This window comes from Panthera uncia, unplaced genomic scaffold, assembly GCF_023721935.1.
Source record: "Panthera uncia isolate 11264 unplaced genomic scaffold, Puncia_PCG_1.0 HiC_scaffold_1956, whole genome shotgun sequence".
In the NCBI taxonomy this organism is placed as follows: domain Eukaryota; kingdom Metazoa; phylum Chordata; class Mammalia; order Carnivora; family Felidae; genus Panthera; species Panthera uncia.
The window spans coordinates 7,288-22,285 of record NW_026058642.1 but is presented as its reverse complement, the minus strand read 5'-3'; the positions used below and the strand labels follow the sequence as shown (position 1 = coordinate 22,285).

Below are 14,998 nucleotides of genomic sequence, written 5' to 3'. Positions count from 1 at the left end.
TGGATGTTGGAGAGGAAGTGGCCTCTGTAGAAGAAGGCACTGTTGTGGCATTGTCAGTGGGAGTAGGAGAGGAACTGAGATCTGCAGATGTAGGCACTGTGGTGGCACTCTCAGTGGGGGTTGGAGGGGAGGTGGCTGCTGTAGAAGAATTCACTGTGGTCGTGCTGTTAGCAGAAAGTAGAGACGTACTGGCCTCTGTAGAAGACATTGTGGTGGCACCTTCAGTGGATGTTGGAGAGGAAGTGGCCTCTGTAGAAGAAGGCACTGTTGTGGCATTGTCAGTGGGAGTAGGAGAGGAACTGAGATCTGCAGATGTAGGCACTGTGGTGGCACTCTCAGTGGGGGTTGGAGGGGAGGTGGCTGCTGTAGAAGAATTCACTGTGGTCGTGCTGTCAGTGGAAGGTGGAGACGAACTGGCCTCTGAAGCTGAAGACGTTGTGGTGGCAACTTCTGTGGATGTTGGAGAGGAAGTGGCCTCTCTAGAAAAAGACAATTTTCTGGTATTGTTTGTGGTAGCTAGGACCACAGTTTCCTCTTCAGACAACATGGGCTTGTTTATGGTGGGATTTCTTCCAGATTTTCTACTCCTTTTAAAAGTTATCAGCATTTTGTTACTGTCAGTCAGATATGATTCTTCCTTTGCAGTTCCTGTAAAAGTTGTCAGATTGTGTCACTTTTGTCAGTGCTTTTGAAAATATTTTAAGCCCTCTAGAGTCCACAGAGGTCAGTGTGAGTAATGGGTACTAAGTGTGGTGTTTATTGTAGCTTTTTTAGAAAAAAATCTGGTGTCAAAATCCATTGTCTAAATGAACAGAAATATTTGTTGCAGGTATATCCATGTCTCTCTTGCCCTCCTCTCGGCTCTGAACCCCAGAGCCTGAACCCCTTTCCATATATCCTGGCTGGTTCCTATCTACTTTTAATAATCTTTAAGGCCCTAAAAAGCATGTAGTCATGGACTGTAAAATGTTGGGGGGGATGGGGTTTTTGAGTTTTCCAGTCCTTTTGCTCAGAGGTGCCCTTCCCAGCATCTCTAGGGCTGCTGGGCCTCACCTGTATCATGGATCTCTTTCATCTCCTTGCACTGAGGGTCCCGGGGGTTCCCCTGAGACACACACCCTCCTCCATCCCATACAGCCCTGTCCTCTGGGATGTCTGAAAAAGAGAAAGGGAGGTTAGTCTCCTGGAGCTATAACATTTCTTCTCATTTGCGAGTCCTTTATTCTCCCCAAGTCTCTGTGATTGCCCAACCTCATCTCCCCACCCCCACCCCTGCCTCCCCTGGAAAGGGCCACAGTGTTTGTTTCACGGTCTAGAAATCAAGCATTAGGACCTCGTTCACACAGAGGTGAAGCGAGAAGACCAGGGTTTGAGGGATAAGGTCTTGAAGATCTTGAGAGGTTGGGGCAAACTTCAGGTTTTGCAGCTGTGGGAAAGGGAGCTCTTGCTCAGTTCGGGATTCAGATTTCGAGGAAGTATTTACATGCAACTAAGTCCTTTCCAATGGAATGTGAGCACAACTGAGCATGCCATTTCCAGGCCAGCCCAGAAACTTCCCCGGTGGTCCTGATCGGTGGTCCTGATCTCTCTGCCAGTTGGAGTCAGATAGCACGGAGGCCCAAGAAGATAGTGAAGCCTAGGAAGAAGGAGGCCAGGTCCCTGGATCACGACATGAAGAAAACCTACCTGCCGACCGGGAACATCTGCTCTCCTATCGTTACATGAGCAGGGAAAAAACCTTCTACCGCGGTTGAGCAATGACACATTTGGGGCATATTTGTTATAGCATATACAAAAATATCCTAATATAGTAAAGAGCTTCATTTAACCCTAGGAACAGATACACTTACTCTAATCATCTTCAAGAAAGTCAAACCTTTTGTATCAAATAACCTTTTCACACTTGAGATTTAATATATTTGTAATATTCAAGAGAATTTGGCTTAATGTGGCAACCTTGTAGTTTCAATTTAAAATACGTAATTGAGGGGTGCCTGGGTGTCTCTGTTGGTTAAGTGTCCAACTCTTGGTTTCTGCTTAGGTCATGATCTCACAGTTTGTGAGTTCAAGCCCCGTGTTGGGTTCTGCACTGACAGTGTGGAGCCTGCTTGGGATTCTCTGTCTCCCTCTCTCTCTGCTCCTCCCTCGCTCTCTCCCTCTCTCTCTAAAAATAAATAAATAAACATTAAAAAATAAAATATATAATTGAGTGATCAATTTAGACTTGTCATTTTACATGAAAATCTTGCCAAGATTATAAACAGTATTAGAACATTTAAGAGTACTTAAGATCCACCATATATATAATGTATTAGGCTTGAAGGTTTGAAGGAAGTTTTAAAAATAAACATTTTAATGTATTAGGTTTATGGAGTTTCTTGAGTACTTGAAAAGATTTTGTTTATGAATCAAACAATTGAAGTCTTTAAATAGGAAATGTAATGTATTAATTTTATAAATGTAACTTAAAATGTTTAAAGTAATTTAATTGGCCAAGTATGTAAAATAGATTAAACACTCATCAAAGGCCCTTATAAAAACATTATGCTCTGCTTCTGGCCAAGATGGAGCATCAGAGACTGGATTCAACCTCCTACCGGAAACAACACCCACCCCCAAATAACCTGATAACCATAGCAAAGACAGGAAGCAATGATTTTCAATACACTGGATGTGCCTGTGATCACCCTAGCTGACTGACTTGAGAGGGTTTCCAGCAAGATCTCTTGGGTTGAGGAGATGTAGACCAGTGTCTTGAAAGAATGAGGCAGCTAGAGTTGCCTTCTTGCTTCTCAAGAAACTACCCAAGATCCAGGAAATGCCACTGGAAAAGATTAGAAGGAAAGAGACCTGGCTCTCACGTAGGCATGGGAACAATGCTCTTTCCACCAGCCAAACTGGGAAAGCCTATAATTCACAGGGCGTTGGGCAGAGAGAGAACTCAGGAAGATCTTGCGTCAGTCCTAGGAAATACAGCCCTATAATGAGATTCTCAGGATTCATGTAAGGAATTATACTTAAAACAAAAAACAAGAAACAAGAGAAGACTCCATCCTGTGGGGGTTAGTGCCACCAGGGAGGAGTACCACTGCCACTGCCACAAAGCTGGCTTCAATGCTGATGAAGCCAACAATATCCTTAAAGAGCATATGAATAGGACCTTCAGTGGTGAAGATTATAACCGGAAGAACATCAACCAACAGACTAGACTGCAAGCATAGTAGAGCAAACCTTAACACATTTGGTTATGTTGGGAAATGCTTATAAATATGTTGTGACCTATGCAGTGGTCCACAGGAGCGCATATGGCTTTCACACAGCCAGTTGCTGTTTTTGGGGGTTGCCACCTCTGATGGAACTTGTAGTGTAAGATGGGAGGACCGAACCATGAACTGTGTAGTCAATGTTTCTACCATTGCTATTGACCTGTGACAGACTAAAAGTGTTCAGCCAAAGCTGTTAACAATTTGCCAGTGTGTCCTTTCTTTTTATTAAAAAAAATTGTTTTTATCTTTATTTGTTCTTGAGAGAGAGACAGGGCGTGAGCAAGGGAGGAGCATGGAGAGAGGGAGACACAGAATCCTCAGCAGGCTCCAGGCTCTGAGCTGTCGGCACAGAGCTGGACGCAGGGCTTGAACCCACGAACCACGAGATCACGATCTGAGCCGAAGTCGGATGCTCAGCCGACTGAGCCACCCAGGCACCCTTCCAGTGTGTCTTTCCTTAAAAGAGTAATCGTTACTTATTAATGTGCTGTATGACAGATGTGCAAGACTCTTCAAAGCTATCAACAATCTCATGGTAAATTGGCAGATTATCTCTTATTGTGTGCAGCATCATTTATGTAGGAAAAGATTTTAGGGGCACCTGGTGGCTCAGTCGGTTAAGTGTCCAACTCTTGGTTTCGGCTCAGGTCATGATCTCAGAGTTTGTGAGTTAGAGCCCCGCATCAGGCTCTGTGTTGATAGCCTGGAGCCTGCTTGGGATTCTCTGTCTCCCTCTCTGTCTGCCCCTTCCCCGCTCTCTTTCTCTCTCTCTCAAAAATAAATAAATAAGCATTTAAAAAATTAAAAAAGGGGTGCCTGGCTGGCTCAGTTGGTTAAGCACTGGACTTTGGCTCAGGTCAGGTCATGATCTCACAGTTTGTGAGTTCGAGCCCCACATCAGGCTCTGCGCTGACAGCTCAGAGCCTGGAGCCTGCTTTGGATTCTGTGTCTCCCTCTCTCTGTCCCTCCCTTACTGACACTGTCTTTTTCTGTCTCTTAAAAAATGAATAAATGTTTAAAAAATTTTTTTAGAAAAAGAAGAATATTGAGATAATACCAAAGATAGAGTTTCATGTAGTGGTCTATATTTTTGGCACGTCAAAAATTCTCACAGCCATGACCTTTATTTTACCTCGTGTTGCTGGCTTTTGTGTCCTGGATGATTATAATAGTGACCAAAATATCTGTGCAGTTAAGTCTTGCTCCTGATTATTGTTACTGAAACCTTATTTTAAAAGAATAATGATCAAAATACCTGGGGACTTGATATCTGCTCTGTTTTTATTTAAAATATAGTAAAGATTATCTTCCTGTGCTGTAAAAGAAAAAAAAAAAAAAGCAAGAGGAGGCAGAAGAAGAAAAAGAGGAAGAAAAAGGAAACAGGGTTTGATTTTGGAATAATTAACGTATACATATGATACAAAACTTAAAAAATAAGCCTTTCTCCACCTTATATCCAAATTGTCCTTTTCATACTCATCTTCTATTACTGGTTTCTTGTGAGAACTTTCAGATATTATATACATCAACAAGCGCTTAAAAGAGGTATGGTTGCATACTGTATACATGGTTCTGTGTCTTGCTTTTTTTCTTTGTCTCAAGCATATTAAGCTACCTCCTTCTTTGTAATGACTACATAGTGCTCCATGATATAGATGTATAGATTTATTTAATTTACCTCTTAGAGATGGGTGTTTGGGCTGTGTGGTAGGAAGAATTTTGGTCCTCATGGTCTCTGCCCCCTGGTGTTAATTCCAAGAGTATGTTATGTTACGTGGCAGAAGGAACTTGGCAAGTATGACATTGCTAATCAATTGACTGATCAGGTCAAATAGGTAGATTATCCTGGATTTTCAAGGCAGGACCGATGTTATCACATGAGCCCTTAAAAGCAGGGAAAGGAACAGAAGAGAACTCAGAGAAGAGCAACAGAGAGATGCCACGTCATTTGCTAAGGTGAATATGGATATCCCTGTATTTGCGACTTTGCATTGGTATATGAGTGTATCCATTGGGCAAATTCCTACACATAGAAATTGCCAGGCAAAAGAGCATGTGCCCTGGATATTGTGTTCCTTTTTTCTCAGAGACCATCTAAAAAAAAAAAAAAACCTTCTATAGAACTGTACCAATCACACTCCCTTTCTGTGGCTGGCAGTGTCTCTTTCCCACATTCTCAACAACCAGTATGCTATCTAGCTTTTTTGATTCTTGGCAATTGTCATGGGTTGAATTTATCCATCCCTCAAAAAATTATACTGAATTCCTAACCCTCAGGACCTCAGAACATGTCTTTATTGGGATATAGGTCTTTACAGAGGAAATCAAGTGAAAATGAGGCCATTAGGGTGGGCTTATGACCATTATGACTGGTGTCCTTATAAAAAGGGGAAATTCTGACACGAATTTAAATACATTTTTTAAAAGAAGGGAAATTCAGAGAGTATATCAAAATAAAAAGCTTCTGCACAGCAAAGGAAAAAATCAACAAAACTAAAAGACAACCTACTAAATGGGAGAAGATATTTGCAACAACATATCCTATAAGGGGTTAGTATCTTAAATATATAAAGAACTTATACAGGGGTGCCTGGGTGTCTAGGTGGGTTAAACGTCTTGATTTTGGCTCAGGTCATGATCTCATGGTTCATGAGATCAAGCCCTGTGTTGGGCTCTGCACTGTCAGACTAGGATTGGGATTCTCTTTCTCCCTCTCTCTCTCTGCCCCTCCCCTGCGAGCTCTATCTCTCCAAATAAATAAATAAACATTCTTAAAAAAGAACTTATACAACTCAACACTCAAAAATCAAATAATCCAATTTAAAAATGGACAGGTGTGAACAGACATTTCTCCAAAGAATACATCCAGATGGTCAACAGACATATGAAAAGATGCTCAACATCACTCATCAAAAGGGAAATGCAAATCAAAACTACAATGAGGTATCACCTCATACTGTCAGAATAGCCAAAATCAAAAACAGAAGAAGGGAAGTTTGGGGGCCCCTGGGTGGCTCAGTCGGTTAAATGTCACACTCTTGGTTTCAGGTCATGATCTCACAGTTCATAGGTTCGAGTCCCACATCAGGCTTTACACTGACCGCGCAGAGCCTGTTTAGGAATCTCTCTCTCCCTCTCTCTCTACCTGTCCCCTGCTCGCTCTCTCTCTCTCTCTCTCTCTCAAAATAAAAAAATAAACTTAACTAAAAAAAAAGAAGAGAAGTTTGGACACAGAGACGTGCGCACAGGGAGAACCCCTCAGGGAAAGATGAAGGCAGAGATCGGGGTGACGTGCCTGCAAGCCAAGGAATGTCTATTGCCAGCAGCTACCAGATGCCAGGGGAGAGGCCTGGCATAGTTCTTTCCTTCCCTACTGCCTTCAGAGGGAGCATGTCCTGCTGACACTTTAGTCTTGGACTTCTGACCTCCAGAATTGTGAGACAAGAAATTCCATTGTTCTAAGCCGCTCAGGTTGTGCTAATTTGTTATGGTGGCCCTGGAAGGGAAATTCTTTCTGGTCACCTGTGGTTGCAGCAGTGGATTCAAGGAGAGAGAGGTCAGTGGTGACCCCTAGGAAGGCTCCTCAGAGGAGAAGGACCTTGTTGATGGAGGCGAGGTTGGGGGGATAGCCACTGGAGTGACTCCCTCAGGAGGAGGATGACAGTAGCAGGGTGATGAGGACATGGGTGGGCAAAAGCACTCAGGTTGGGGAAGGGAAGGGGGGGAAGCGAGCAGAAGGAGATGACTGAGCACCCAGGCCTTGGACACATCTGTGCTGGATATGGGAGGTAAGAGGCACTTACCAGGGCTGGACAGGGCTCGACTGGGCCCAGAATGTTGTGTTTCGTTGACAAGCAATATAACCAGGGTGTGCTGGAAGGAGGGGCCAGACGGCCAGAAGAGGGTGTGCCTGCCGGGCAGAGCCAGGTGAAGGCCACCAGATTCTTCCTCAAGGCCCACGCCCCACTCAGGCATCCCCAGCCCAGTAGCCTGAGAAGGGTTGTGGCTCTGGGTCCCCAAAAGGACACATGGGAGAGTCAGGTGCCATTCAAGGCTGGCCAGGGCTCTACAGACCAGCTGATGCCAGGCCCAGAGAGGGGATCTCTCTGGGCCCAGAGTCTTCAAGGCTCCATTTCACTGAGGGGGGAGACTGGGAGTGGAGATGCGATGAGCCACAGGGTGCAGAATGTGGGAGAGACCAAGGGGTGGGAGGAGGAGAAAAAGAAGAAGGGGGAGAGAGGGAGAGGGAGTGGAGGGAGGGGCCAGAAAGAAGGAACAGAGAGCAGAAAGGGGAGAGCAGGGGAGTGGAGGAATGAGAAGGAGCTGGAAACATCTTCCTCAACTAAGGCCCATTTTAGTGCCTAAAATGCCACTATTAGAGATAAGTCACTAAGAATATGGACAGCACACACAGTGCCTGGGAAGAGGGTGTCATTCTCAGTACTAATAAGGTGGCAGCTCTGGGTGTCGTCACATTGGGAGTCCATGCCAAGTGATGGCAGGGTTCAGGTCAGTGAACCAGCCCTTTAGACCATGCCAAGCCACTGCCCCACCCTGTCCCAGACTTCGGCCCCCCTACCTCCCTCCATTCTCTTCATTTGCCAGTCAGCCCTCAGGTAGGCCTCCAGAGAAGGCCCTGTCTCCTTTGGGTGGGTTTGGGCCAAGGAGGCCCCAGCCCCAGGATTACATTTACAGGTACTTTCTTCCCAGCCCCCACTCCATTTCCTCTTTGGAGAAGAGTTGCCCAAGATCTGGGTCCAGGGAACCAGGAGCCCCCGCTGCTCCTGGTGTTTTGAGCTCAGGGCAAAACACAGTCCAGGACATGGCAGTCTGAATGACATCCACAGGGTCCAGCATGAGCCCCCACTTTTGCCTCTAAGACCCCTTCCCACCCCACCCAGGCCATTCCTGGAGCACGTCTCAAGGGAGTGCAAATCTGAGGCCTGCAGTTTCGTTTCTGCCTTTTCCCCTCCCTCTTTCTCTGGGGACAGGCGAGTGGCAGAGGGAACCCCTGAAAGGTCTGACCAGGAACCCCTGTCATTCTCTGCCAACCTGATCCCAGTCCCCATGGCCATGGAACCTTTAGTGGGCCCAACCCTTGTCCTTTAGGGGAAGACACTGAAGCCAGAGATGAACTGAGCTGCCCCACAGCACACAGCTGTTTCACTGCATTTTTAGAATCTGGGGCTCCCAAAACCCCAGTTTGTGCCCATTTGGCTAGAGCAGTGGCCCCTTTCCTGGTTCTGGGATGCCCGACAGCCCTGGGACATGCTCGGGGCACAAGGCAGGGGTGGGGTGATACAGAAATGGCCAGAACAAGAGTCAGAGCAGAGACTTCAGGCTTTCGTCTCTTATGAAAGGAAGGCCTGGATGTTTGGGGGGAGGTGGCCAGGGGGGTGGAGGGGCACATCCACAGGGTAAGGACAGACCCTAATATTGGCTGAGCATCTGCTATATGCCAGGGACCGCAGGGCAGGGGGGAGCGGTTTCAGTCTAACCCTCCAGCCCTGACAAGTCTGAGTTCTTATTCTCTTTCTGGAGAGGAAGCAAGCTCAGAAAGGCTAACTTGGACCCACCCCAAAGCCCTGGCTCTTCTCCCGAATGTAGCTGGGGAGAAGAGAGGGTGAGGGACATGAGCTGAGCTCCAGGCAGATGATACCCCAACCTGTGCCCGCCCCCGGAAGCAGCCCTCCCTCGAGCCTGGGCAGACCGGGGAGAAGAGGCGAGGTGGGGGTTCACTCACCCTGCCCAGCAGCAGCATGGTAAGACAGGAGCTGAAGGACAAGGGGCAGCAGGCAGAGCATCATGGTCACCAGTCTTGACATTGGAGCTCGGAGGGCAGCGCACCTGCCATTCACCCTCTCAGGAATGCGCAAAATGAGTGTCAGCCAAAGAACCCCAGTAATAAATGGGCCCCAGAGCCCTTTGATCCCTGAGACACTGGAAAGCTGGGGCCAGCCCACCTGAGTCAGTGTGTGAGCTTCTATCCTGACTGGGGGTGCGGATTTTATTTCAGGCCAAAGGGCAGAGGGAGGGGAGCCCCTCCCTTGCCAGGCAGCACGCAGGCACACAGGCCACCAGGTTTGTCACCCAGGTAGAGGGGCAGGCACAGGGCCCTGAAGCAGCCTGGGAGAACTGAGAAGACCCTTGGAGGGAGGTTCCCACCCTTGGAGAAGAGGCTGGGCCTGAACCTGAGAGGAGAAGGGTGCCCGTCATTCCGCTCCAGCCCCCTGGTAAGGTGACTCCCCCTCTCTTCTTCTCGAGCTCTCATTACTGACCCTGATGACCCCACCAGGACATGGGGTGCAAGTCATGGCCACACCTAGGCCAGTGCCCAGCTCCGGGATGGCTGCATTCTTGGATCTGTGGGCCCTGAGATCTATCTGTGAGCTCCCAGGTGAGCACAAGTTTCCACGGCCGTGCAGAGTGACCTTGCCCCACCCCAAGATCAACAGAGCCAAGTCCTCACTACTTTCCTTGCTCCCACCCATCACTCCCTGGGCCTGAGGCCCCCAAGTTCTGACCCCAGGCTCGTCTGCCACAGTGACCTCAGGCAGAGGTGGGCCCGATTCTGCCCTGGCCTAGACAGGCGAGGAGCTCCGTGCTCCATGTTCTACATATGGTCACAAGAAGGGGCTGAGAGTGCTGGGTGTCCCATGTCCAGATTTGGCATCTAATCTTGGGAAGAGTGCTGTCCCCAAGAAGGGCTTCCTGAGCTCCAGGCCCCTGCAGGGGAGGGAAAGAAACCATTCACAGCTCTCTAAGCCTAGCTCTTTTATTGGGGGGAGGGGGAATTCCAGAGTGGGGCGTCTCTGGAGCAAACAATGATGTCAGGGTGTCTGGGCAGCCCTTGGGCTCCTGGACGGAGTGTGAGAAAGCAGAGGGGGGTTCACAGCAGGGCCCAGACCAAGCCCACCAGCTCTGAACCGGGCCACCTCAGGCCCTGATGTCAGTTTCCTTTGGACCAACAGGGGAGGTGGGGAGTAGCGCTGTCGTGGGCTCTTATCTGCTGTCTTGTCCAAATCTGGATGAGCGGTGGGAGCCTCTTGTCTCACTCACTGAGCAGTTGTCAGGACCCTGGGCCTCTGGATGTGGAGCTGGGGGCGGGAGAGAGGAGGTGAGGCCCAGGAGGCTCCAATAGAAGTTACCTGCCTCTAGACCAAGGGTGCCCACCACCCCCCAGGCAGCCCAGGGTGGTGGATGGCAGGGCTGGGGGGAAGGGAACAGCTACTAGCTGGGGACAGACCCCTGAGTCACCTCTGTAGTAGGGTCAACGTTCTCCAGAGAGGGCTGGAAATGGCTGTAGATGTTTTCAAGGGCGAATCTGTCTTCCTTCAGATTCTCATCTGCAGAAAAAGGGGCCGGGCTGAGAGTGAGACTGGGGGGCTGGCCCCATGTGACAGCAAGACAAGAGAGAAACACAGCCCCCTGACACGCCTAGGGTCAAAAGTCATGGCCACGGGCAGGCTCAGGGGTGACCTGGGCGAGGGTGGAACAGGAGGAAGGCCCTGCTCGAGGGTGACCGGCACACACTGCCTCACAGCCACGGGAACCACAGCAAGCAGAAACCAGCAGTGCCCAGAATCTTCTCTTGGAGTGGGCGTGCTTTCAGCCACCATTTTCCCAGTCCTGCACATCCCCCACTCCTGGGCCTCCAAGCCGCAGGCTCCAGGCTCTCCAGGCACTTCCACGACCATTTCTTCTTTCTGCCTCCTTCAAGGTCATCCCGGGGACCCTGCCCTTCACTCTGCTCTTTTCTGCACCTGTATTCTTCCTGCCGCCTCCCAGCCGCCCACTGGCCAAGACTTCTCCCCAGGCTTCAGATAGGCCAGAGCTGGTGATGCCTCTGTACCCCTATTCACCAGCCCCCGTACTCAATGCGCCCCCACCTGCTGCCTCTCCCCCGACCAGGCAGTGTCCCTCCCCCAATCCAGGCCTTCTCCCTTCCCCAGCCTGTGAGCAACAAGCCTGGCCCAGCTCACTGGCATCTAAATTACTTCTGCTATCCACTCCTCCCATCCCCCTGTCCCCACCCAGCCTCATCATTCTTCACCTACATTACAGCAGAGCCATCCCCTTGGTCTCCCCACTTTAGGGCTGCCCCCCTCAATTCACCCTGAGTGAGCTGCTCGAAATGTATGTCTGGCTCCCTGACCTTAAATCCCCTCCAGTGGGTCCCTCCATCATGGCCCACAGAGATCTCCACGACCTCACTGGTATCTGTGTTCCTGGAAGCAGGAAGCACACAGCTTATGAACCAGCCCACAGCACTGCCCAGCCTGCAGACTGGCTCAGGTGAGGGCGCTTCTGCAGTCTTCTGATCCTGCCCTGCCCTGGCCGGACCGGGCAGATTTCTGTGCCCCTGGAGCCCACGGCATGGCCCTGTCCTCCCACCAACTGTGAGTACATCTGAGACTCTCACAGGGGGTGGTCTCTGGGGGCAGGATCCGGCTGCTCTCCACCACCTGTAGCCCCTCCCCATTGTTTGTCTGGAGGAACTGGGAGGGCAGGACTTGCCCAGGGGCAGGGATGGTGGTGGCTAGAGATTCTTCATCTCCCTGCACCACGGGACATGGTGGCTTGCGGGACATGGTGGCTTTCCACGGCAGCTGGGAATCAGAAGAGCCCGAACACACAGGATGCTCCATGGAGAGGCAGTGTTTGAACCAGAGTGGGAGACAGAGTGGGATTGTGACTTGCAGAGCCCCCAGCAAGAGGAACCTTCCAGACAGAGGTGCAGTACTTGCAAAGGCATGGGGGAGGGAAAGGGTGGGCACGGGGAGGAGCAGAGAAAAGACGAGGGTCGGCAAGGACCACATGGGGGCTCAGGGGTCAGGAGGCTGCAGAGAAACTGGCCTAGCCCAGGGGCGCAGCACCTGTAAAACCAGCTGGCAGGACCCACGCAGCCCCCACAGCCACATCGTGTCTGGCTGTGATGCCTTCTCGGCCTATCTCCACCCACCAGCTTTGCCCCCACCCTCGCCTCTGGTGAGAAGTACCTTCCCAGATGCCTGTGTTCTGGAAGCCGCCAGGAAGATCTTCTCCTTGCCACAAATTGTATTCTTGCCTGCCAACAGAAACACCCTGAGCAGCTGGTGGCAGGGGGGTGCAGGGAGCTTAGAGGGCCCTGACCTTTGGCTTCTGGAAAGGGCTGTCACTGCCAAGCCCTGGGTCAGGGAGGGGCCTGCCCCCAGGGTGGTGGAAGAAAACAAAACATCTCCAAGGCCTGCCCTTCCCCCTCCTCCCTTCCACGGGAGTTCCATTATCGGTGAGATGGGACCAATGGACCAGAATCAGAGGAACCCCCCTCTGGCTGCCGGAGGTGCTCTGCCCTGTGCTTCTCAACCATCTCAGGGTAGATTCCCCCTCCCCCATTTTACTGCTGGGAAAGCAATGCCGGAGAGCTCATCCCCAGGGGTGCCCTGTGGCAGCCAAAGTGATAACACCAGGTAATGTCATCACATAATCCAATATCAGGACACAAGTGTTTGGTCGCATCTCTCTGCCAAACAGATCAGATCCGCGGGCTGCCCTGTGCTGTTAACCAGAACTGAGTGGGGCTGGGTCCCCAGCAGACTTCCAAACGCTGAGGGAAAGGAGGAGAGCCTTGGGGTCTTGTGGCCCCCTTTCCCTGGGCCCGAATCCATAAGCTCACCTGTGCAGTTTTCTCTGGGATCGACCAAGGAAGACAGTCAGGATCACCACCATGACCACCAGCAGTGCTCCCACGGCCCCCACACTCCCGTACACCAGGCTCTTGCTGGTGCTCAATGCACACGTCTCTCCCCAGTACCAGTGTGTGTCCGAGGTTGGGCATCTGAAGACACACGCAAGCTCAGGCCAGTCCACCAACATCCCTCACACCCAATCTTGCAAAAGAAAAAAATCAATGCCAAAGCACAGGAAGCCGGCTCTCCCTCCAAGGAAGGGCAGGCACTGGTTAGGAGGGACCCAGGTTAGGAAGCTCCCCAAGACTAAGGGGCAGAGAGGAGATGGGGATTCAGTATTGCAGAACAGGATTCAGAATCTGAGTGTCAGATGCCTTGTCCTAGACACATCGTGCCCACTCATCTAATCTCTAGCTGGCACCTTGACTGACCTGTTACCATTTTTATATTTTATGCTTTAATGTATGCTCTCCTGAGCTTAATGCCCCAGCTATATATAGCTAGGAGTGATATAATGGCACTGTAGCTGGGATATTGAAAGGAAAGTGAAAGATAGAGATCTATAGATATAGATTTGGGAATTGGTGACTAGAACTTTCTCAGGAGGGGGCTTGCTCACTCCTAGAATGCCCACATCTATAACCTGCACCTCCCCCACCTCTGGTGGGGGTGGGGGGGTGAAGGGACACCTGGATAGAAGAAAGAGGGATGGGTGGGGAAGGATGTGTCTTGTAAGCTGTGCCCAACTCCTTCTGCGTCCCCCCCCTACCCTGACCCCTGCCCCATAACTATGGTGGAGGGTGTGGTCCTACCACTAGAGAGAGTGGGCACTGGCCTTAGAGGGGCTGGACACTCACAGGCAGCGGGGGCCACTGCGTTGCAGCTGGCATTCTCCCTCATTACAGTTCAGTTGCAGCTTCGTCCCCGAGGTGCATTTGGTCACACAGGCCAGCTTCCCATCCAGCTCATCCACAAAGTAGAACTGGGCATAGTCCTTCGCAGCCTTCTGAGTGCATTGCTCTGGGGGGTGGGGGGTGGGGAAGGGTAGACAGCCTGGTTAAAGCACCACCAGCCCTCATGTTTACTGCCCACACCCTGTCCCCCCCAACACCTACCACTCTGCAGAGATGCTTACCCTTCAAGTCAAACCCCAGCATCACGTTCTCGCTCACGATGGTGGCTTCCTCACTGAAGCACAGATGTGAGGAGGCTGCCAAGCATGGTGGGAAAGAACAAAACAAAAACACTTCCCTCTGCCCTACTAGGGTCATGGCCCATCCCTAGATGCAGCTGGGCCAGTAAGCAGGCTCAGATGGGAACATTAGGGCTGATGACAATCTGAGCCCGCGACAGGGAGATGTTGGGGGCACTTTGGAGTCTGGGGAAATGGGGCCTGGCTTCTGGATCCCTATAGGGAGGTCTCTGGAGTTCCAGAAAGGAGGAGAGACATGGGGTGAGGGGAGGCTGAGGCATTCCTACCCTTTCCCCACCAACGTCAAGGGGTTTTAGGAGAGCCTACCTCTGCACTCTTCAGAATCACCAGATAACCTTTTGGTCTCATTCATAATCTTGACCTTTATGAGTTTAGAGAGGTTTGCAAATAGTTTGTCAAACTCTGAAGTGTAGTTTGCCTCCATGATGACGTCATGTTCCACCACGACACTGCCATTGCTAAAACCAGGAGTTGGTGATTCATCAGTCACCCTATGTCGCCCACCCTCCCAGAAAGTGGGGCCCACAAAGCCAGAGGGGTGATGAAACACAATTAACTATGTGACCCAGAGGCAGGACAGACTAGAGACTGTTCCCTCCAACAGTTAGCATCCTAGAGGGAAGCTGCAGAGTAAAATGACCTAAGATTCCAAAATATCAGTGATCACAATAAATGCCATTGGGTGAAATCCATTCTTAAAACTGGAAGCTCTTGGGTGAAGACATGGTGGAATTGAACCATTGTGACTGTTGGAGGGAGGATCAAATGGTGCAGCCATTGTGGAAAATAGTATGGCAGCTCCTCAAAAAATTAAAAATGGAATTACCATATGACCCAGCAATTCCACTTCT

At 50.4% G+C, this 14,998-nt stretch overlaps 1 long non-coding RNA gene and 1 pseudogene across 1 annotated transcript; one reads left to right on the top strand and one right to left on the bottom strand.

The window, feature by feature from the left end:
- Positions 1-114: 114 nt before the first annotated feature.
- On the top strand, positions 115-3,432 carry LOC125917520 (uncharacterized; annotated as a pseudogene).
- A 6,628-nt stretch (positions 3,433-10,060) lies between these two features.
- On the bottom strand, positions 10,061-12,336 carry LOC125917519 (uncharacterized). The gene is made up of 3 exons (XR_007456215.1): positions 12,266-12,336; positions 10,524-10,612; positions 10,061-10,363 (listed from the first exon to the last, which is right to left on the bottom strand). It is a non-coding gene; the product is annotated as an uncharacterized LOC125917519 (long non-coding RNA).
- Positions 12,337-14,998: the final 2,662 nt, after the last annotated feature.